This window comes from Salmo salar, chromosome ssa14, assembly GCF_905237065.1.
Source record: "Salmo salar chromosome ssa14, Ssal_v3.1, whole genome shotgun sequence".
Lineage (NCBI taxonomy): Eukaryota > Metazoa > Chordata > Actinopteri > Salmoniformes > Salmonidae > Salmo > Salmo salar.
This window is the reverse complement of record NC_059455.1, coordinates 40,266,570-40,292,878: the sequence shown is the minus strand read 5'-3', so window position 1 is coordinate 40,292,878 and position 26,309 is coordinate 40,266,570. Positions and strand designations below refer to the sequence as shown.

General features: G+C 41.4%; 1 long non-coding RNA gene across 1 annotated transcript; it reads right to left on the bottom strand.

Annotated features, from left to right (window-relative positions):
- Positions 1 to 4,487: 4,487 nt before the first annotated feature.
- On the bottom strand, positions 4,488 to 14,049 carry LOC106569668 (uncharacterized). Its single transcript, XR_001320534.1, has 2 exons — positions 13,894 to 14,049; positions 4,488 to 4,996 (listed from the first exon to the last, which is right to left on the bottom strand). It is a non-coding gene; the product is annotated as an uncharacterized lncRNA (long non-coding RNA).
- Between the last annotated feature and the right edge of the window lie 12,260 nt (positions 14,050 to 26,309).

The following is a 26,309-nucleotide window of genomic DNA, read 5'->3' as shown; positions in this document are numbered from 1 at the left end:
ATGTGTTGAAGGACTGAAAATCAACCACAGATGTTTGGATCTCATTGAACTTTATTATAATAAAATACTTCATACACATCACACCAAACATCAAACTTACAGCTGAGTTCTTCCAATGTGTGGTCACAATGTGTGTGTGCGTGTGTGTGTGTGCGTGCGTGTGTGTGGTGAGTCAATATGTCTAAGGATAATGAAAAGGGGAGGAAAGCAGTATGAATGCACACCCAAGACAGCCTGACTGAAGGTAAGGTTAAAGGCTGAGTTTCAGGCAATAATAACTCACGCACTTACAGCCAGACAGTGTCACACACACACATACACACCAAGCCAGACAGTCGCTATCACTGCCCAAACACAGATAATGAGGCAGGGTTTGAGAGACCAGATTCCCAGTCACAGAGGTGGCGGTCTATCAGTCTAACGTGTATCAGTGTATCAGTGTATCAGTGTATCAGTGGTTTTTTACTTGTCATGTTGTGTTACGCCAGAAAGAGTAGCTGCTGCTTGTGCTAAAGCTAATGTGGATTCTAATTAACTAATAAACACATTTGGAAGGTGGATTGAGAGGGCTGAATTCAATATATTTTTTCACACACCCCTTCTTCCCTCTATCTCTCTCGTTCTCTTTCACACACACGCACGCACACACACAAATACACACACACACAGGAAGGGAGCAGAACACAACTCCAGCTGAGGATGCGGCAGGCAGCAGCTTTACTAAAGGCCATTTGAGCCACTCAGCACACCGAGTTAACACAGCACACATACACACACATACACACACACACACACACCGAGTTAACACAGCACACATACACACACATACACACACACACACACACACACCGAGTTAACACAGCACACATACACACACACACACACACACACCGAGTTAACACAGCACACATACACACACATACACACACACACACACCGAGCTAACACAGCACACATACACACACACACACACACACACACACACACACACACACACACACACACCCCGAGTTAACACAGCACACATACACACACACCGAGCAAACACAGCACACACACACACACACACACACACACACACACACACACACACACACACACACACACATACACACACACATACACACACACACACACACACACCGAGCTAACACAGCACACATACACACACATACACACACACCGAGCTAACACAGCACGCATACACACACATACACACACATACACACACACACACACCGAGCTAACACAGCACACATACACACACATACACACACCGAGCTAACAAAGCACACATACACACACATACACACACACACACACACACACACACACACACACACACACACACACACACACACACACACACACACACCGGGCTAACACAGCACACTGTATAATTACACAGGCATAAAAAGAGAGGGATGGAACAGCTAAAGGAGAAGAGACTCCAGATGATTACACATTCACTCGGCTTCCTTCCCCCTCGCCGCACACACAACCTCCAATTAGAGGAGGGGAAGATGAAGACGAGGGAGCAGTCAGAGATGAAGACTCTATTTACGTCTTTCTCTCGCTCCCCTGAAGACATCCAGAGCCAGGAAGAGAGGGAATACAGGGAGAGAGAGAACATGGTGCATCCGGCCGAGATATTAAATCCGATGTCAGTCTGGGACACAGTTGCACTCATTGTTCAGTGAGCTTTTCCACAAAGTCCAACCCAGCGACAGCAATGAATGTTTATTGTGACCTTTGAAGTGGTGGGGCCTTTGGAGGGACCAGGGTAGCGGAGATGTGGGATGGGGGGGGGGTAGGTGGTGGGTGTGTGGGGTGTGTGTATGTTTGTACGTGCGTGTAGTCAAAGAAGGAAAGACAGCTGGTAGCCACGTGTGTGTTCACATCCACTTCTATCCAGCAGGTATTCACCCATCAACATTATAACCTTCTCTTCAACTCTATTGCGTATTGGTCAGGGCAGGCCGCGGGGCACAGTCAACGGTCGATGGTTTTTATGTGATTCATACCAAACTCACCGACAGCGTTGAATGTTCACCGAGGTGAGCAGGACCGCAGGACTGCAGTGAGAGGGAGAGCCTGGCAGCGCTGACAGATGTGCTTACTGAGGGGAGGGGAGGGGAAGGGACAGGAGAGGAGGTGGACAGGAGGGAGACAGGAAGGAGACAGGACAGGTGGGGACAGGCTAGGAGGGGGCAGGACAGGAGAGAGACAGGAAGGGACAGTACAGGAGGAGGACAGGATGTATACGGGACAGGAGGGACAGGACAGGAGGGGACAGTAGAGCAGGGGCCAGGACAAGACAGGAGGGAGATATAAGGGGACAAGACAGGAGGGAGACCGGAGGGGACAGGACAGGAGAGAGACAGGAGGGGACAGGACAGGAGGGAGACAGGACAGGAAGGAGACAGGAGGGGACAGGAAAGGAAGGGACAGCAAGGGAGAGGACAGGCGGGAGACAGGACAGGAAGGGACAGCAGGGGACAGGAGAGAACAGCAGGAGACAGGACACACATAAATGTAAAAAACACGCAGGGCTCTATTCAATTAGAGCCTCAAGAGCCCACTTCAATAAAACCCCATTACCTGGTTTATGTGACACTGCAATATAAAATAGCATTCATCCCCACTAGAGTGAGTGAGGAACATAGAGAATGAAATGCTTTCTCTTGTTGTTTGTTGGCAAAACAGGCTAGCAACAAATCAATGATGTTTACAGCACATCTACCACAACCTTATAACCAAACATGAAGCTGAGGGGTAAGAAGGCAGGATCCGAGGCGCCTGGTCACCGACTGTTGAACAGCCCCTTAAATACAGCAGCAGAGGGTTAGTACTGCATCACAATGAACAAATGCAGATGTAATGTATATACTGTACACTCATTCATATACATTTATACAGATGCAGGCAGGGTTTGAATCGTCTGCATTGATAACTGTTGTAAAGGTGTCTAATGGTGTGTAGACAGTGTGAGACATACACTGCTGTGTGTGTTGTCTCAGGGGGTTGGGATGAAGCAAAATGTATTCCCCTTCTCCACCAATGGACAATAACATTCTATTGTTGGACTATTCTATTCTACTGCCTGCACCCCTGGACACCCTGTGTAAATTGAACGCTGGAGTTAGAATGATATTGTTGGAACCATTTTTCCGCCAGTCACAGTGCTTATAGATTTTCTGCATGGTGAACAATACGACGGACACACACTGTGCTGTCCCTGCAGTGAGACTGAGCTAGAATGTATGTGTGTTTGGTCTCCCTCTCCCTTCGCGACTGAACGCTCCCATTGTCATTGGCAGGTCATTGCTCGGTGGACAAACGACCCCTGCCAACCTCCTGGCCAGCAAGACGAACCGAGGCTGACGTCATGATGCTACATGCTAATGCGCTCATTCATCAATCTCTTTCATAGACTTAGAGTTGACGTCATGGTGGGTGCTAGCCTAGCGTGCCCACTGCTCCGGGAAACTCATTTACTGGCAGACTAACGTCATGCTAACATGCTAGTAGCTTTACCACAATGGAAGCCTGATGGACTGTATGCTAATAGACTTACAGTTTTGTTACCACACTTCACAACCTGGAGCATACGTCGTGATAGGACACTACCGTTCCAACAATGCCTTCTGGACTAATATGCTAATACAGTGATCATTCTTCCCATAGTATCTTCATTTTAGAGCAGGCTCCTTGTAGACACCCCATTCACTGACTATTATATATATATATATATATATATATATGGGCAGGATCAAGGCCTTATAATTAGACATAATAATCCATATTAGCGCACCCCCTTCTCGATCACACACACACACACACAGACACACACACACACACACACACACACACACACACACACCCCCCCGTTGCCCCCCGTTGAGACCTGAAATAAGAAACAGACACAGGGTGGGGGAGAGAAACGGTTTCTCCATGGCAACCTCAGTGTCAGCCAGGCATTTCTTAATTCCCCGTTCAATGTCGTGCCCTCAGAGGCGGAGGGAGGACCCCTGTTCTACAGCTGAATATTGCCATTGTGTCGGGGGGGATTGTGTGTGTGTGTGTCAGTGTGTGTGTCAAGGGGGGTGATCATAGCTAACCCCTCCCGAATGAGGGGACAAGCTGCAGGCATACGAGTCACAACAATTACATAGATCAGAGGGAACACACAAACACACACATGCTTGTAAAACCATGTTGATGAAGATAGAGATAAACCTCTGAAATAACTATATAATTACACCATAGGGCAAACAGCAGGGCTCTCCTTTGCGAAGCGCTTATCGCAGTCCAACCCATGGTTTCTGGTTATTCTCTTATGAATATGATTGTGTCTCTATCTCTGCCAGTCTATACAGGACACTTTGCTTCTCAGACAGCAGAACTTTAGGGGGGGGTCAGCTGCTTGAGTAAATAAAAGCCTCTGTTTGTAACGTTGACCATCTTGGAAAAACTCCACAGCTGCCACAAATTTATATTTTATTACATTTCAGGCAGGAAGGGAGGTATTTATGTTTACTGTTCTTCGCTGGAAACGATAAATGACGGCTAAATGAACTCAAGGCATAGTGATAGTCAGGAGGATAAGCCAGTGGATCTATGCGGGTGTTATGCAAACAAAAACACTGAGGGAAAAAAACAAGAAGCAAAGGAATGTGTTACAGTATGTCTCGTTGCTGTTGAATAATGAATGCATACAGTACAGCCTTTTGTTTTATCAACAAGACATTTCAATATATGGCTATTTGCATGTTCAAGCCTTTATGCTTTAAGATGCGGTTTCACACACAGATTAAACCTAGTCGTGGACCAAAAAAAGCCAGAGATAAATGGTAGAATCTCAGTTGAAAATGATATTCCAGGACTAGGCTTAATCTGTGCCCGGGAAACCAGTCCTATGTACCTGTCCTGGGAAGAATTACCTCAGTTTGAAATGTTCTTTGCGGATTCTCCGATGGCTGATTCTTGTAGGAACCTAAAGGGAGACAGAAAGATGTGAAATAATATGAGCATTTCTGATCAAATGGGATCAAATCACGCAGTTGTTTTATATTTAAGCAATGACCATCGTCTCCACCAATGTTATGGTACATCCAAGCAGGAAGTCTTAAAAACACTTCCCTGAAGGCCAGTCAATGAAAATACAACAGGAAGCGCCACTGGTCTGTCTAGGGTGGTCTGCCGTGGGCGAAACTTTAATATATGTCCGGACAGTATGTCCAATACACTGTATACATCTATTGATAATGACTTACAGACTTACGGACCTACAGTTTGCCTGGAAGAGCCTCACTCAGACATAGTACACAACAAGCAGACATCACATCCTAAAGAAAGGAAATATAAAAACATTGGCCGCTTTTTGGATGTGGTGCTTTTTCTTTTAGTAATAGCCTCTTAAATATGCCCAATTACCCAAAACTAGATTTCCAAAAATACATTTAAAAAATAAATAACTGCATTGGCTACCCTTTTAGTATTCTCATAAGAGTCTGAAAACTGCTTTTCTGTTCTGGAGTACCTTGTTACAGCTCCTTAAATATATCCACGTATTATATACTGAACAGTTGCCTTCTTTCTTATGCACTAGGCCTACTCAGAGTGATTACATGTACTGCGGCCATTAGATACAGTACAGTGGCATAATCAGATGAGAGTGGAGAGAATGGTTCAGGGTGATGGTTGACTACCTAATGAGGGTCTGGCCTTTGTAAACATGTGGTAATGTTATTGCCTGTGGCACGCAACATGCAAGACCAGGGCCCTGTTTTAGTACTATGTACATTTCCTTCCACTATTAGGGCATTTTTTGATCATACAGAAGGGTTAGTCTCTCTATCTAGCTATCTATCGAAGGAAACAGTCTCAGTCCGTGTTATACGTCTATAATCACTAACTATAACGGAGGAGGGTCACTGCGTTCGCTCCACCGTGTGATTGGCCCTGTGACCTCTGACCTTTTTAACCCTTTAGAATGCCTGCTTTGTCCCTAGCCCCTCCATGAAAAGCCGCAGATCACCAGCTGAATGTGAATGTCCTCTTACCTGAGGCCTCTCTCCAACTCATTCTCCTCAGCAACATGAGACTCTCTATCAAACAAAAGACATCAACAGCTCCCAGAACATGGCCTGTTCAGTCTTAAGCAGTTACTAAATATGTTTCTTCTTCATTGACTGTGTGTAAGCCAGAGATGTGGATTGATAGACATATTATAGGCAAACCACACACCTGCCTCTTTCCTTATTATAGCCAAACTATCAGACTCTTGGCTCAGGTTAAAAGTAGTGCCATATATAGGGAATAGGGTGACATTTGAGATTTGAATCATCTTAGCACTGAAAACTCAGACATCTGTAGCATCTGGCTCCGGATGTGGCCAGGGTGGCAGCGAGACAGACAGAAAAGAGAACCTGACAGACAACTACTGTTCAGCTATGTCGTTTACATCCACCCAAGGCTGGCCAGAGGAAATGAAGGAATTCATGATGTTATAGAAGAGGGCCAGAAGAGAGAGGTCTCTAGGTTCAGGTTGTCTCAGGACTGAAGGTTGTCTGTGATCATAAAAGACTTCTGTGGTTGACCCTCCACAAAGGCTACTGTAATACACACACACACACACACACACACACACACACACACACACACACACACACACACACACACACACACACACACACACACACACACACACACACACACACACACACACACACACACACACACACACACACACACACACACACACACACACACAGAGACAGACACACAGACACACACACACACACACACACACACAATACACACACACAGAGACAGACACACAGACACACACACACAGAGACAGACACACAGGCAGACTGGAACAACTGTAGTAATGTCTGGCTGCTAAGACTGAGATGTCATGTTATTTTGTATTACATCTGATACTCTACTGGATCATGTATATGACTCCGAAACTAACAAACACTTCAATTGGCTGTTTAGCTGATGATTAGTCTTTTCTACATGTAAATTGAGATGTAGGCCTAAATGATTTTCTACTTTAAACCTCCTTTGCGACATTATGGATATTGATGTGCTATACAAAGCTGTTGATAATGATTCTCTTAGCTGAGGGAGTATGGGGCTGATAGAGTAACCAGACCGTTACGTACACAGTGTTATTTCCCAGTCTCTCTCACCACTAACTCACCACTAACAACCACAAGACAACAAAACAATAGCAAGGGCTCACTGCGGAGAATCTCCAGTAAAGGACATCTGCTTTGTGCCCAACAGAAAACCAGGCAGAATTTCATCTAGCATTCTAAAGGCTAAATGCTACGTACAATTATTTCACTCTCTATCTATCACACGCACACACACACGCACACACACGCACGCACGCACACACACACATGCACACACATGCATGCACACACACACACACACACACACACACACACACACACACACACACACACACACACATGCACACACATGCACACACATACACGCACGCACGCACACGCACACACACACACACACACACTCACACACATGGGACACAAACACACACAAGGCTTGTTAAATGGGGAAGCGGGAAAGGGGCCATTTGTTCTACAAGCTCTACAAGGAGGCTGCCATTGTAAAAAGGAGTGGCTGCAAGACCCTGTTTCCTTTTATCCTTCTCCTCAAGGCAATCCCTTTGTCTGGAAGAGGATGGAGGAACCGTGGGCCGCCGCGCTACGCTGGTCAAAGACCCAGGAACTATTACCCCTACCAGCACAATGGACGTAAATAACAGCAGGAGAGGAACGAGGGAAAGGTGTGTGTGTGTGTGTGTGTGTGTGTGTGTGTGTGTGTGTGTGTGTGTGTGTGTGTGTGTGTGTGTGTGGGAAGCAAGAAGCGCTGGAGAGGGAGGAGCTTGTGAAATAAAATCTGTTATTAAATCTAAAATGTATGTTAGGAGGAAAGGTTAGGTGAGAGAGAGAGAGAGAGAGAGAGAGAGAGAGAGAGACGTTTTATTCCATGTAAACCATGTAGTCAGTATGGAGTGACAACGAATGCTACAGGAGCTTCAGATTCAGGACTATGGCCAGCTGTATTTTAAAGGATTTCTTAATGTAAAGAAAAGCATTTTGTGTTGCTTATGAATGCCCAAAAGTAACTTTTTTCACAGTAGAAATGCACCCTTCTTGACCAAAGTAATATCTCTCTCTCTTTCTCTCTTTCTCTCAGACACACCCACACACACGTACTCTCTCTCTAGTTATGAGTGTCACTGAGGACATTGAGAGTGAAAGAAGGGAGTCAAATGTTTTTCTTCTTTCGTTTCTACACTCACTTTCCTGGCAGCTCAGCAGCACCAGAGGGGTTTGTGAAACTAGGAGGGGCGAGGCTCCTCCCTCAACCACCAACTGAATGTAAAGCTTTACAGTGTATAACTTACAGACAGCTATGTCTTGGCTACGATACTGTACTGTAACACCTCATAAAGTAACATACAGACGGAGCTATGCAGTAAGGAAAATGAGACAAATAAGGACGAAAGGGACGAATGGGGGCGAATGGGGGTGAATGGGGGCATACAAGATAGTTCTACTACTGGAATGAAACCAATAGGATCTATAAGCTTACTGCTTAACAGAATCATAGAAGGTCTAGGAATATAAAAATGTCAAAATATGTAGACATATGGAGTATCACTTGATTTGATAGACAAGAGGCTTTCAAACGGATCCAGACGGGATATTCAATATATCCATTAAGCTGCTAATATACTTCGTATAAGTGAACAGGGAGAATTAGGGCAAGTGACTTAACAAGGACTAAAACGCCATCTAAAAGGTTCTAGAGTTCATTTCACAGCAGACAGAACCGCTCCTGTCTTCTGGTTCCCCCCTCTACTCCAGCAGGAAGCGAGGACCCAAGTTTATTTTTGAATCTTCCACAAAGAATGCCTGTCATTTCCTGCCGTTCCTGCTTCTATATGCAACCCCCAGTTTCTTTTGGAACAATGAGAGTGATTCCAAAACTTCCAAAAGGAATTTTCCCCAATGGTGACAGTATGGTATAGACTCTGATTCCATAATGCATTATAATAGTCAATACTGACAGGGTTTGTAGCTGGCCCATTTTAATTCAGACATTTCCTCAGAGATGCTTGTCTGGTAACTTTAAAGACAGCACGAGGAGGGGATACTCATTCATTATTAAATGAATGAGTATCCTGCGGAGATGATGATGGTAAAGACAGAAACACAGGCCTGCCTTGAATCTCCATGTCCTAACCAATCAGCAGCTCTATGTTCCTTTATTTCACAAGCTGCACATTGGTGGCTCAAGTTTGCTGTGAAAATAACTCTCTACCTTTCCACCATTTTGCCTCTACTGCATTCCTGCTATCTGTTTTTGATGAATTAACCAGACTTGTCGTGTCCATCAGTTCATTCAGTGTTATAGAGTTCACCATAAGGTGTCAAGGGGAATGAAAGGTGACTCTCACACACTGCATCATTTTTAGAGAGCAGATGCTTTTAGACACAACTTGGCCACTCGAATTCCACCAGGTGAGAGGTGAGAGGGGTGAGGGGTCGTGAGGTGAGAGGGTCTGTGGGGTCAGTGTGTGTGTGTGGGGGGCGGGGGGGGTAATTTGGTGGGGGAGTTACCTTTAACCTCCTTATGATGGGTCACCGGGCCCTGGGGGATAGCCAGGTCTTACCTGTTATACGGGTCGTCTGTCAAATCAATTTAGGAGGCTCTCACGCGCGGGCACGCACAGAGTTTGAAAGTGAGTAACTAACTTCATTTTTCAGTTATGTGAGATATTCCATTTTCATACTGACCTTGACTGCTTTACAACAAAGGGTCAAAGGTACCAAAGGTCAAAGGTTAAATGCCACAATCTAACCAATCCGCTCCTGGGAACCAGAGCGATGACACAGGAGGGACACCTGGCTAGCTGTAGGGGTAGACCTGAAAGTGACCTCAGTCCATTGGCTAAACAAGAGGTAATAGTTCAGAGGTGACACAGTAATCTATACTGAGGAGAAGGCTAAAGCCCAGGGCACAGTGCAGAGCTTCTTTCATTACCTCATTCATTTAACCCTTAAACCCCCTTTAAACATTCCAACTACTATTAGTCATGTTAGGCCTCAGATAGAGAGGGTTGTGAAGTTATAAAATAATAATAATAATTTGATAGATTCATTCCGTGGTTGCCTTTTATACAATAGTTATAGCAACCATCTCTGGTACTGAAATATCTCATTTTTTAATACTCGATATACTCTCCCTGTTTCACTCTAGAGGGATGGTGCAAATACATAAAGGATGAGACCAGCTCATTGCCTCTGGCTGCTTCAATGCTGGAGGTAGAGACGAGTACAGTACATTATTCTCCATGGAGCTTCCTGTTGTTTTTCTATTTCATCCAGATGACAGGTGACTAGGTGACGATGGATGACAAATTTGATCATATGTTTAAACTATTTGGTTTGGGGTAGAAAGCCCAACGAGGAGGAAGTGTGCGTTTCATATCCTTCCTCTTCCTGTGGACAGACGCCCCGGCACGTGGGGTAAGGAGGGGGATGTCTTCAATCATGTGATCATGTGCTGGTGAAGCAATTGATGACTAGCATGATCACGTTAGCAAATTAAAACTGCACTGAAAGTATATAAGGCTTCATGAAATTTATGACCAAAAAAAATATATGTTTTTCAAGATATAATTAATTAATCTATGTAGTTCAGTTGTTTTGATGTGATTCTATCCAAAAATAAATACATGACGGTGATCCGGATAAGGATGTAATTTTCCTACAAATAAAAGGGTTTATATTCATTCTGAATATTCATTGACAGTTTGATGGACTGTCTCAGCCTGTCAAATTCCCTCAGTTCTCTACTCTTGCTGTTGTGAATAGAGAATGCCCATTCCAGTTCTCTACTGTTGTGACTAGAGAATGCCCATTCCAGTTCTCTACTGTTGTGACTAGAGAATGCCCATTCCAGTTCTCTACTGTTGTGACTAGAGAATGCCCATTCCAGTTCTCTACTGTTGTGACTAGAGAATGCCCATTCCAGTTCTCTACTGTTGTGACTAGAGAAGGCCTATTCCAGTTCTCTACTGTTGTGACTAGAGAAGGCCCATTCCAGTTCTCTACTGTTGTGACTAGAGAATGCCCATTCCAGTTCTCTACTGTTGTGACTAGAGAAGGCCTATTCCAGTTCTCTACTGTTGTGACTAGAGAAGGCCCATTCCAGTTCTCTACTGTTGTGACTAGAGAAGGCCTATTCCAGTTCTCTACTGTTGTGACTAGAGAAGGCCCATTCCAGTTCTCTACTGTTGTGACTAGAGAAGGCCCATTCCAGTTCTGTACTGTTGTGACTAGAGAATGCCCATTCCAGTTCTCTACTGTTGTGACTAGAGAAGGCCCATTCCAGTTCTGTACTGTTGTGACTAGAGAATGCCCATTCCAGTTCTCTACTGTTGTGACTAGAGAATGTCCATTCCAACCCAGCACACATACTGGGCCTATATACTGTGAGAAGAAATGATGTTGATCCATCGTTTGCCACAGGTGGAAGAGATAAGCCAGAACACATCTGCCTCCCCCCCTCTTCAGGAGAAAGACAGGGTGGGGTTATTTCATCCACATTTCAAATGTAAACCTTTTATATAAAATATCCTGCCTGTTTAAAACCATTTCCTCCCAAAGCAAAGCTACCTCCCCCTCATGTTGGCAGATCCACAGACACTCACTCACACACGCACACACACACACTCCTCTACATCTTGAATGATTAGGATGTCCTGCTCTGTCGTTCCTGGGCAGACAACAGAGGACGCGAAAATGAATTAAGTGTAATTTAGCCCTGTGAGGAGAGCCTAAATCCTAATGACCATAATACCACCACCAGCACTGCACGTAGTAATAGACAGCATTTGTGTACTATTCTGTACTATGCTTACCTACTGCTAAAAATACTCCATAATTGTCATTATTTGTAGTATGCTGTCATCAATAGAATAGCCATTACAACAACAACAAAAAAGATATTGGCTTGCGTGAATTTGTTCATAAAAGTTTGGGCACTCTGTGCAAACATTCTTCACATTACAGGATCTTGCTACCACGAAGCATCTCCAGATGGCAGAAGAATTTATGAAGATTGCCTCATTAACCTTAAGGCACTTTGGGGCTTGGCACTGTGAATGCAGGCAGAGAGAGAGTGAGAGATAAAGAGAGAGAGGAGCCTCAGCATCAAGCATGGTAGGCAGTGGAGTAGTCTGGAGCCATGGGGTTTCAGATAGAAAATGCATCTAAATACTTCATTTGAGTCCAGATTTATAGCTTAAAATTCAAATTTCTGAGACATTAATGGATTGGAAAGTATTTATATAACATTTAAATAAAAGGCAATTTATTCATTTCTATCTGCATTTTAAAGCGATTACAGACAGATGTTAACAGAACGGTAGCCTAATAACCCGTAGCATATCAGTTAAAATCCCACAATTAGTGCGCAACATGGGTCCTATCTGTCCTCCAATCTCAAAAACTTCAGGGGACAAGCTCTCCCCGTTGTGAGTGAGCAATTTGTCAACTGCAATCATTCATGACAGTCTTATGCTACCCGAAGGCTCTTCTTTGATTTGATATAACTCTAAACACATGATTTTATATGAGGACCTGACTGAGTCTGCGCAGGTGTGCCCGCAGCGCCATCGTTCCGCGCCCTGTTCCGTTGACAACTCGACGCGCCAGCTAGAGAACATTGCGTGCGGAGCTGTGACTGTGCGGTAACGGGGGGAGGGGGACGCGGTAGACACTGCTTTCAGACACACGGAGGGAGGAAGGCTCTGTTGATCGTTAGTCTGGGATTCAGGTGTCTCTCTCCTCGACTCGGCTGGGCTGTGGTTGGTCGGGGGAGGTGTACTGACATAAACAAAGATGGTGTAAACCCCATTGTCCAGACCATGAGGCTCTGTTTAGGTTTGCTTCATTATATCCCTGATAAACTCTAGTTTAGGTTATGGATGTTATGGCTACTTTAAATCCAATGCCCATTGTGCCAGACAGGTTTAATCTGACTGGTTCCAGGGTTCACACCCTGATTAAAATGCTGCGGTTTCTCCTGCAATTGCAACCCGTACTTTGAGACGAAAAAAATACAGAAACAAAGGTTGATGTTTAAATGCATTGATTTCTTGGATTATATTCAACCCAAACAAAAAGAGAAAAACTTTCACATATAGGCCTATAGGCTGATCCTCAACTTTCCGTAAAAATTGCATTGGTCGATGTACGCAGATATGCCAGAAATAATCTTTACACAATATGCTAGATAGTGAACAATTATTCTAACATTTAGACTAGGTAGCATAGGCTCCATACTCTCAGAAAAACACATTTTCTTTAGGCAGGTTGGAAGGATTCACGTGCGCTGATGTAATTTAGAGATGTTCTTTACAGCCACCAATAATAGGAGCTCGAGCGTGCCGATCCTGGGCGGGCGGATACGCACCCTTCTTGAGTTTAGCGCACTTATTAATTTATTAAAGGAAGTGCTAAACCAACGAGTTTCCCCACTGGTTAACGGTTAAATCATATCAACCGATAGTTTAATTGTATTGATACTAATTTTCTCTCAATACAATTGTAGTCTAATTCAGAGAAGGTGAGCAAACCCAAACTATTCAGCATCCATGGTAAACAATAGCATACATTGGGTTATATTATTTTTGGGGTTTATAAACAAATATAAAATATGCTACATCATTTGGAATATGTTTTTCCTTTTCAATCGAAACATGCATATTCATTTCCTTGAAAATAAACAAAAACGGAATAATTTAGGCACCAAATAAATTATTGCTATACTTACGAATCATTTCCATTCCTGCAAAGAGGCAGGATTAAAGCTCCTAATAAAAAAACGGTGTTATTTGATAATGAGCATCAATTTTTCAACTGTAGACGGAATCCTTGAAGACTGCCACAGTGGCATTCTCACCGCAACCCATCGCGTTGAATCTCTCTGTGCTGCCCACGTCTGAATCGAAGTCCACCCCATCTGTTGAGACAAGAGGGAGGGAATTCAGGTCACATGGTACACTAGCACTGTCCTGGTTGGCTAGAACACTATAGTGGGATGAAATGTCTGGTGTTCATTGGACGAGCGGGGGGGAAGGAGGAGGAAGGGGGGGGGGGCACATAGTGGATAAATAATTCGTGGAGAAAAATGGGGTGGGGTAATGAAGATATATTGATAGAATGGAAACATATAATGTAGAATATATGATACATTGATAGAATGGAAACATAGAATGTAGAATATATGATATATTGATAGAATGGAAACACAGTATGGATAGTATATGATATATTGATAGAATGGAAACATATAATGGAGAACATATGATATATTAATAGAATGGAGAATACATGACATAGTGATAGAATGGAAACATAGAAAGGAGAATATATGATATATTGATAGAATGGAGAATATATGATATATTGATAGATTGGAAACATGTAATAGAGAATATATGATACATTGATAGAATGGAGAATATATGATATATTGATAGAATGGAGAATATATGATATATTGATAGATTGGAAACATGTAATAGAGAATATATGATACATTAACAGAATGAAAACATAGAATGGGCAATAAATGATATATTGATAGAATGTAAACATGCTATTGATAATACATGATATATTGGAGAATATATGATATATTGATAGAATGGACATTATATTACGTATTGATAGAATGGAAACACAGTATGGATAGTTTATGATATATTGATAGAATGGAAACATATAATGGAGAGTATATGATATATTGATAGAATGGAAACACAGAATGGAGAATATATAATGTATTGATAGAATGGGAACATAGAATGGAGAATATATAATGTATTGATAGAATGGGAACATAGAATGGAGAATATATAATGTATTGATAGAATGGGAACATAGAATGGAGAATATATAATGTATTGATAGAATGGGAACATAGAATGGAGAATATATGATATATTGATAGAATGGACATTATATTATGTATTGATAGAATGGAAACACAGTATGGATAGTATATGATATATTGATAGAATGGAAACATATAATGGAGAACATATGATATATTAATAGAATGGAGAATACATGACATAGTGATAGAATGGAAACATAGAAAGGAGAATATATGATATATTGATAGATTGGAAACATGTAATAGAGAATATATGATACATTGATAGAATGGAAACATAGAATGGAGAATATATGATATATTGATAGAATGGGCAATAAATGATATATTGATAGAATGTAAACATGCTATTGATAATACATGATATATTGGAGAATATATGATATATTGATAGAATGGACATTATATTACGTATTGATAGAATGGAAACACAGTATGGATAGTTTATGATATATTGATAGAATGGAAACATATAATGGAGAGTATATGATATATTGATAGAATGGAAACATATAATGGAGAATATATGATATATTAACAGAATGAAAACAGAATGGAGAATAAATGATATGACAGAATGGAAACATATAATGGAGAATATATTATATATTGATAGAATGGAAACATAGAACGGAGAATATATGATATATTGAAATAATGGAGAATATATGACATATTGATAGAATGGAGAATATATGATACATTGATAGAATGGAAACATAGAATGGAAAATATGATATGATATATTAACAGAATAAAAACATAGAATGGAGAATAAATGATATATTGATAGAATGGGAACAGAATGGAAAATATATGATATATTGATAGAATGTAGAATATATGATACATTGATAGAATGGAAACAGAATGGTGAATGTATGATGTATTGATTGAAATGAGAATATGATATATTGATAAAATGGAAACAGAGAATGGAGAATATATGATGTATTCATAGAAGGAAGAATATGTGATGTATTGATAGGATGGAGAATATATGATATATTGATTGAATGGAGAATATATGATGTGTTGATAGAATGGGAACAGAATGGAGAATAGATGATATTGTAACGGTTGTCGTCGGGAATAGAGGACCAAAACGCAGCAGGAATGTGGATGCTCATCTTGTTATTTATTTTAACTAAAGAGAACACCAAAATAAAAATAAATGCACAAACAACAAAACAGTCTTGTCAGGCACACAGGCAAAACAAGAAACAATCTCCCACAAACACTTAACCAAACACATACCCATATATAGGACTCTCAATCAGAGGCAACTAGAAAACACCTGCCTCCAATTGAGAGTCCAACCCCAATAAACTAGACATAGAAATACAAAATACTAGAGACCACAGAAATACAAACCTAGAACATAACCCCCAAAACCCAGAACTAACTAAACCAACACCCTACTAAATAAATCACCACCCCGAACCACAAACCAAATACCCTCTGCCATGTCCTGACCAAACTACAATAACAAATAACTATTATACTGGTCAGGACGTGACAGTACCCCCCCCCCCCTAAAGGTGCAGACCCCGGATGCACCTCATAAAAAAAAACAACAACAAAAAATCCCCCTAAACTAAAGGGAGGGAAGGGAGGGTGGCTGCCGTCACCGACGGCACTTGTGCTACACCCCCCCTCCCCAACCCACCTATACAGGAGGTGGTTCTGGCTCTGTCCTCCAGAATGCAGACAGACTTGCTCAGTTTCGGTCCGTAGGCAGACCTCTTCCGTTCCACACTGTAGGCAGACTCATTCGATACACAGTTAATCATCTTTAGCTCCGGATTGTCAACAGACTTACTCAGTTCCGGGTTGCTGATCGACCCCTTCGGTTCCGGGTTGCAGGCAGACCCCCTCGGTTCCGGGTTCCGGACTGCACACTGTTGCCGGATACTCTGGACTGCACACTGTTGCCGGATACTCTGGACTGCACACTGTTGCCGGATACTCTGGACTGCACACTGTTGCCGGATACTCTGGACTGCACACTGTTGCCGAACTCTCGAGGCTGGGCTGACACACTGGAAGCCTGATGCGTGGTACTGGTACTGAATGTGCCAGTCTGGGGACACGCACCTCAGGGCTAGTGCGGGGAGCGGGAACAGGCCGAGTCGGACTGGGTTGACGCACTGGAAGCCTGATGCGTGGTGCTGGTACTGGAGGTATCAGCCTGGGAACACGCACCTCAGGGCTAGTGCGGGGAGTGGGAACAGGACGAGTTGGACTGGGCTGACGCACTGGACCGTAGAGGCTTACTGGCGGTCTCGAGCGCAGAACTGGCATCGCTCTTACTGGCTGGATGCCCACTTCCCCCTGGCAAATGCGGGGCGAGGTACTGCACGTACCGGCCTAAAAATACTTGGCCTCGCCATAGTACCCATTACCCCGAAGCACGGGACCTGTCCAGTCACTGGTTGCCCAAAAAAGGTACGGGGATTTGGCCTGGGGCTCACTCCTCGCCCAGCCAAACTACCCGTGTGCCCCCCCCCCCAAAAAAAAAATCTTGGGGCTGCCTCTCGGGCTCCCTTAAATCCTCCACAGCCCTGGAAATGCCTCTCCTCAACTCTGCCCATGTCTCCTTTTCCCGACAGTCCATATCATATTCCCATCGCTCCCTTCTCCGCTGCTTGGTCCTTTTGTGGTGGGAGATTCTGTAACGGTTGTCGTCGGGAATAGAGGACCAAAACACAGCAGGAATGTGGATGCTCATCTTGTTATTTATTTTAACTAAAGAGAACACCAAAATAACAAAACGAAAAACCGCACAAACAACAAAACAGTCTTGTCATGCACACAGGCAAAACAAGAAACAATCTCCCACAAACACTTAACCAAACACATACCCATATATAGGACTCGCAATCAGAGGCAACAAGAAAACACCTGCCTCCAATTGAGAGTCCAACCCCAATAAACTAGACATAGAAATACAAAAGACTAGAGACCACATAGAAATACAAACCTAGAACATAACCCCAAAAACCCGGAACTAACTAAACCAACACCCTACTAAATAAATCACCACCCCGAACCACATAAACAAAATACCCTCTGCCATGTCCTGACCAAACTACAATAACAAATAACCCTTATACTGGTCAGGATGGTGAATAATAATGTATTGATAGAATGGAAACATAGAATGGAGAATATATAATGCATTGATAGAATGGAAACATAGAATGGAGAATATATAATGTATTATTAGAATGGGAACATAGAATGGAGAATATATAATGTATTGATAGAATGGAAACATAGAATGGAAAATATATGATATATTGATAGAATGGAAACATGGAATGGAGAATAATAATGTATTGATAGAATGGGAACATAGAATGGAGAATATATAATGTATTGATAGAATGGAAACATAGAATGGAAAATATATGATATATTGATAGAATGGAAACATAGAATGTAGAATATATGATACATTGATAGAATGGACACATAGAATGGTGAATATATGATGTATTGATTGAATGGAGAATATATGATGTATTGATGGAATGGAACATTGAATGGAGAATATATGATATATTGATAGAATGGAGAATATATGATGTGTTGATAGAATGGACACATAGAATGGTGAATGTATGATGTATTGATTGAAATAAGAATATATGATATATTGATAGAATGGAAACATAGAATGGAGAATATATGATATATTGATAAAATGGAAACAGAGAATGGAGAATATATGATATATTAATAGAATGGAGAATATATGATGTATTCATAGAAGGAAGAATATATGATGTATTGATAGAATGGAGAATATGTGATGTATTGATAGAATGGAGAATATATGATGTATTGATAGAATGGAGAATATATGATGTATTGATAGAATGGAGAATATATGATGTATTCATAGAAGGAAGAATATATGATATATTGATAGAAGGGAGAATATGTGATGTATTGATAGAATGGAAACATAGGATGGGGAATATATGATATATTGACATAATGGAGAATATATGATATATTGATAGAATGGAGAATATATGATGTATTGATAGAATGGAAACATAGAATGGAGAATATATGATGTATTGATTGAATGGAGAATATATGATGTATTGATAGAATGGAACATTGAATGGAGAATATATGATATATTGATAGAATGGAGAATATATGATGTGTTGATAGAATGGAAACAGAATGGAGAATATATAATGTATTGATAGAATGGAAACATAGAATGGCGTATATATAATGTATTTATAGAATGGAAACATAGAATGGAGAATATATAATGCATTGATAGAATGGGAACATAAAATGGAGAATATATAATGTATTGATAGAATGGAAACATAGAATGGCGTATATAATGTATTTATAGAATGGAAACATAGAATGGAGAATATATAATGCATTGATAGAATATAAACATTGAATGGAGTATATATAATATATTGATAGAATGGGAACATAGAATGGAGAATATATGATATATTGATAGAATGGAAACAGAATGGAAAATATATAACGTATTGATAGAATGGGAGTATTGAATGGAGTATATGTGATATTTTGATAGAATTGAAACATAGAATGGAGATTATATAATGTATTGATAGAATGGAAACATAGAATAGAGAATATATAATGTATTGATAGAATGGGAACATAGAATGGAGAATATATAATATATTGACAGAATGGAAACTGTATAGTGTATTGATATAATGGGAATGGCGTATATATATTTACATTTTAGTCATTTAGCAGACGCTCTTATCCAGAGCGACTTACAGTAGTGAATGCATACATTTCATACATTTTCTTTTTCTGTACTGGTCCCCCGTGGGAATCAAACCCACAACCCTGGCGTTGCAAACACCATGCTCTCCCAACTGAGCTACACGGGATATATTATGTATTTATAGAATGGAAACATAGAATGGAGAATAAATAATGTATTTATAGAATGGAAACATAGAATGGAGAATAAATAATGTATTTATAGAATGGAAACATAGAATTGCGCATATATATATCATGTATTTATAGAATGGAAACATAGAATGGAGAATATATAATGTATCGATAGAATGGAAACATAGAATGGAGAATATATAATGTATTGATGGAATGGGAACATCGAGTGGAGTATATATATATATACTGTATTGATAGAATGGGAACATAGAATGGAGAATATATAATGTATTGATAGAATGGAATTTTAGGATGGAGAATATATAATGTATTGATAGAATTGAAACATAGAATGGAGAATATATAATGTATTGATAGAATGGGAACATAGAATGGAGAATATATAATGTATTGATAGAATTGAAACATAGAATGGAGAATATATCATGTATTGATAGAATGGGAACATAGAATGGAGAATATATAATGTATTGATAGAATAGAATTTTAGGATGGAGAAAATATAATGTATTGATAGAATGGGAACATAGAATGGAGAATATATAATGTATTGATATAATAGAATTTTAGGATGGAGAAAATATAATGTATTGATAGAATGGGAACATAGAATGGAGTATACATGAATGTAGTAATGAATCACGAGAATCTGCAAGATGTTGGTCTTCTTAATCAATTTATTTACATGATTCCTTTCTAAATATCAACACATCTTCATCAATCCCAGGATATAATCCCAGTGGATATCTTTCATGTGATTTACGTGAGACAAAAGATTATGGTAATCAAAGTCTATACTGACCAAAATATAAACTGAAGAATTGCAATATTTTGCTTAATTTCTATGGAGAAATTAAAAGACGAGATTAATGTATTTTGTGTTAATCAGGATGTAGACTTCTAGAACGCCTGCATTAATAGGCCTACAGTAATACAATATATTAAGACAGAAAATAAAGTCAGGATGTTGAAATGTATTAACTGTTCACTCAGTATTTCAGTGTTTTGCACCAGTTGTGTCAAAATGATGTGCAGTGTGTATGTGGATGTGTGTGAGTGTGCAAGGATAATGTGTGTTTATAGCAAAGTGGTGGGAAATGGTGCATGGATAATTCCGACTTCAGATCCTCCAGGGCTCTGAGTACTCGGCCGAATCGATACTCCTCAAAGCATTCTCATGTTACCTCTCAGCACTGTTATGACGCGTGACTTTGACAGGATCAAGGGTGAAGGGGCTATGAAGGACTGTGACATATGGTATTTTCTTCTCAGCTTTTGTTTGCTATTTGTGAGGTGAGGGTGGATGCAAACTGTTTTTCTGACTCTGAAAGTATCTCTCATTCACTTGCTCCATCTCTCTCTCTCTCTGCCGCTCACACGCGCACACACTCACACACACACACACACACACACACACACACACACACACACACACACACACACACACACACACACACACACACACACACACACACACACACACACACACACACACACACACACACACACACACACACACACATTACTGTTGAATAGCCTGCTAAGTGTAAATAGGTTGGGGAGATAGCTATAAAATGTACAGAGATAATCCTACAGTAATAACCTCCTTGGGGTCTCTGTAGCTAAAACGCTACTTTCACTGTGGTAGCCATGGTGATCCAACACATTTCAACACATTTCTCCACACTCTGCAACAGCAGTCTGTCTGTATTGCACCCTGTACTTATGACTTGAAGCTATAGGTTTTATTTGCATTTGATTGAATACCATAACATTTTGTTTATCACTGTAAATTGAAGTTTAAATCTGTTAGATCAGAAATCTGTTAGGAAAATGCATTCATTTCAGTAAGCTACTGTAACATAGTCTCATATAAAACTGATGAAACATCACGCAAGGTAGAAGTGTCATCTGAAGAAGGCATACAGTGCATTTCCTCCTCCCATCATTATCTCCTGTGTAAATGTGTAGGGGAATATGCATAATTCATGGTAATGATGATGCTCTCAGAGGTAGAAACCTAGATTTGTTCTGTCTAATTTTAGATCAAGGTAAAGAAAAAGCCTTGGTTATTTTTCCTCTAAACCTCTAGTCTTTCTTTCATTTCACTTTCAGAACTTTCAGTCTTTATTCTCATGTGTGTGTGCTGGTGTCCATGTGTGTGTGCTTGTGCTTGTGTCCATGTGTATGTGCTTGTGTCTGTGTGTGTGTGTGCTTGAGTCTGTGTGTGTGTGTGTGTGTGTGTGTGTGTGTGTGTGTGTGTGTGTGTGTGTGTGTGTGTGTGTGTGTGTGTGTGTGTGTGTGTGTGTGTGTGTGTGTGTGTGCGTGTATGTGTGTGTGTGCATGTGCATGCCTCTATGCATGTGTGTTTGAGTTTGTACAAAGACTAGAGAAGAGATTGATGCATCTTCAATCACTTTAGTTTATTACTGTCATTAAGATCCATATATGTTGACTGTTTCTCCCAGCTTCCCTTGTCACTGATTCATACGCACCGGGGTGTATGTCTGTCTGATGTGCTAACGTAGATTTCCATGGCAACGTATTAATCCCAGGGATTTAACCATATCGGTGCCATACCAGCACTAAGTAAGATCCAGGGATTTAACCATATCGGTGCCATACCAGCACTAAGTAAGATCCAGGGATTTAACTTTTTCAGTGCCATACCAGCACTAAGTAAGATCCAGGGATTTAACTTTTTCTGTGCCATACCAGCACTAAGTAAGATTCAGGGATTTAACTTTTTCAGTGCCATACCAGCACTAAGTAAGATCCAGGGATTTAACTTTTTCTGTGCCATACCAGCATTAAGTAAGAAATTATGATAATGTAAGAAGTGATGAAACGTATTGTACCTCCTCATGAGGATGAAGCCAAGTTGATGAAGAATCCACTCAGCATAAGCTGTTAGGGCGAAACTGTATGTCAGCTGTCATTTTTAGTAATACAATATTTGAGGATGATGATGAATGGCAGGAATGGTAACTAAGTCTGCTGGACTTTAGGTGGCAGAGAGTGAAGTGGAATCCATCTAAGAAATATACAGTGCCTTCAGAATGTATTCATACCCCAGGACTTATTCCACATTTTGTTATGTTACAGCCTGAATTCAAAATTGATTAAAAAATAATAATAATTCACCCATCTACGCACAATACCCCATAATGACACTTTGGGGGAGATTTTGCCTGTGCTCAGCTCCATTCCGTTTATTTTTTATCCTGAAAAACAACCCAGTCCTTAACAATTACGAGCATACCCATAACCCATACCCCAAATCCGTAAACACAGGCACCCTTATAGATATCATCCTAAGCAACTTGCCCTCCAAATACACCTCTGCGGTTTTCAACCAAGATCTCAGCGATTACTGCCTCATTGCTTGCATCCGTAATGGGTCTGCGGTCAAACGACCACCCCTCCTCATTGTCAAACGCTCCCTAAAACACTTCAGCGAGCAGGCCTTTCTAATCGACCTGGCTTGGGTATCCTGGAAGGATATTGACCTCATCCCGTCAGTAGAGGATGCCTAGTTATTCTTTAAAAATGCCTTCCTCTCCATCTTAAATAAGCATGCCCCGTTCAAAAAATTTAGAACCAGGAACAGATATAGCCCTTGGTTCTGTCCAGACCTGACTGCCCTTAACCAACACAAAAACATCCTGTGGCGTTCTGCATTAGCATCGAATAGTCCCCGTGATATGCAACTTTTCAGGGAAGTTAGGAACCAATATACACAGGCAGTTAGGAAAGCTAAGGCTAGCTTTTTCAAGCAGAATTTTTCATCCTGTTGCACAAACTCAAAAAGTTCTGAGACACTGTAAAGTCCATGGAGAATAAGAGCACCTCCTCCCAGCTGCCCACTGCTCTGAGGCTAGGAAACACTGTAAATAGCCCACCGATAAATCCACTATTACTGAGAATTTCAATAAGCATTTTTCTACGGCTGGCCATGTTTCCACCTGGCTACCCCTACCCCGATCAACAGCCCTGCACCCCCCACAGCAACTTGCCCAAGCCTCCCCCATTTCTCCTACACCCAAATCCAGATAGCTGATGTTCTGAAAGAGCTGCAAAATCTGGACCCCTACAAATCAGCCAGGCTAGACAATCTGGACCCTCTCTTTCTAAAATGATCTGCCAAAATTGTTGCAACCCCTATTACTAGCCTGTTCAACCGCTCTTTCGTATCGTCTGAGATTCCCAAAGATTGGAAAGCTGCCGCGGTCATCACCCTCTTCAAAGGGGGAGACACTCTAGACCCAAACTGCTATAGACCTATATCTATCCTACCCTGCCTTTCTAAGGTCTTTGAAAGCCAAGTTAACAAACAGATTACCGACCATTTCGAATCCCACCGTACCTTCTCCGCTATGCAATCTGGTTTCAGAGCTGGTCATGGGTGCACCTCAGCCACGCTCAAGGTCCTAAACGATATCATAACCGCCATCGATAAGAGACATTACTGTGCAGCCGTATTCATCGACCTGGCCAAGGCTTTCGACTCTGTCAATCACCACATTCTTATTGGCAGACTCAACAGCCTTGGTTTCTCAAATGATTACCTCGCCTGGTTCACCAACTACTTCTCTGATAGAGTTCAGTGTGTCAAATCGGAGGGCCTGTTGTCCGGACCTCTGGCAGTCTCTATGGGGCTGCCACAGGGTTCAATTCTCGGGCCGACTCTCTTCTCTGCATACATCAATGATGTCACTCTTGCTGCTGGTGATTCTCTGATCCACCTCTACGCAGACGACACCATTCTGTATACTTCTGGCCCCTCTTTGGACACTGTGTTAACTAACCTCCAGACGAGTTTCAATGCCATACAACTCTCCTTCCGTGGCCTCCAACTGCTCTTAGATGCAAGTAAAACCAAATACATGCTATTCAACGGATCGCTGCCCGTACCTGCCCGCCCGTCCAGCATCACTACTCTGGACGGTTCTGACTTAGAATATGTGGACAACTACAAATACCTAGGTGTCTGGTTAGACTGTAAACTCTCCTTCCAGACTCACATTAAGCATCTCCAATCCAAAATTAAATCTAGAATCGGCTTCCTATTTCGCAACAAAGCATCCTTCACTCATGCTGCCAAATATACCCTCATAAAACTGACCATCTTACCGATCCTCGACTTTGGCGATGTCATTTACAAAATAGCCTCCAACACTCTACTCAACAAATTGGATGTAGTCTATCACAGTGCCATCTGTTTTGTCACCAAAGCAAAAATCACTGAAGCTGGAGACTCATATCTCCCTCACTAGCTTTAAGCACCAGCTGTCAGAGCAGCTCACAGATCACTGCACCTGTACATAGCCCATCGGTAAATAGCCCATCCAACTACCTCATCCCCATACTGTATTTATTTATTTATCTTGCTCCTTTGCACCCCAGTATCTCTACTTGCACATTCATCTTCTGCACATCTACCATTCCAGTGTTTAATTGCTATATTGTAATTACTTTGCCACCATGGCCTATTTATTGCCTTACCTCCATTATCCTACCTCATTTGCACACACTGTATATAGACTTTTTTCTACTGTATTATTGACTGTATGTTTGTTTTACTCCATGTTTAACTCTGTGTTGTTGTATGTGTCGAACTGCTTTGCTTTATCTTGGCCAGGTCGCAGTTGTAAATGAGAACTTGTTCTCAACTAGCCTACCTTGTTAAATAAAGGTGACATATAACAATTAAAAATTAAAATAACATGATGCAGCCACCACTATGCTTGAAAATATGGAGAGAGGTACTCAGTAATGTGTTGTATTGGGTTTGCCCGGAACATAACACTTTGTATTAAGGCAAAAAAGTTAATTGCTTTGCCACATTCTTTGCAGTATTCCTTTAGGTGTTCCTAATGTTTGGTGCACTCAGTGTAGATGTACTGAGAGCACAGAAGCCCTCGGATCCTTACCAAGATGGCTACTTCCTGTTGGTTTTCACTCTATTGTAATGGAATGTTTCCCGTCAGGAGGAGACCCAACACAGAGGGGGACCCGGTTAATGCTACTAGTAACCGCCTGATTACATATGCACACACACACACACGCACGCACGCACGCTCGCACGCACACACACACACACACACACACACACACACACACACACACACGCACACATGCACACACGCACACACATATCTGGATTCACAGCAGATGTCTTCTAATTGTGGTGATTATGTTGAACTGAGGGGGGTAGGAAATAGGAATATGTGATGACTTTCCTCTCGCTTTTCAGTGTTCATTCCTTGACATCCTTTGGTTTATGCATCTGCTGTACAACCACATCCAGAGTGCTTGGAGAGAGACCAGAGTGATGGATG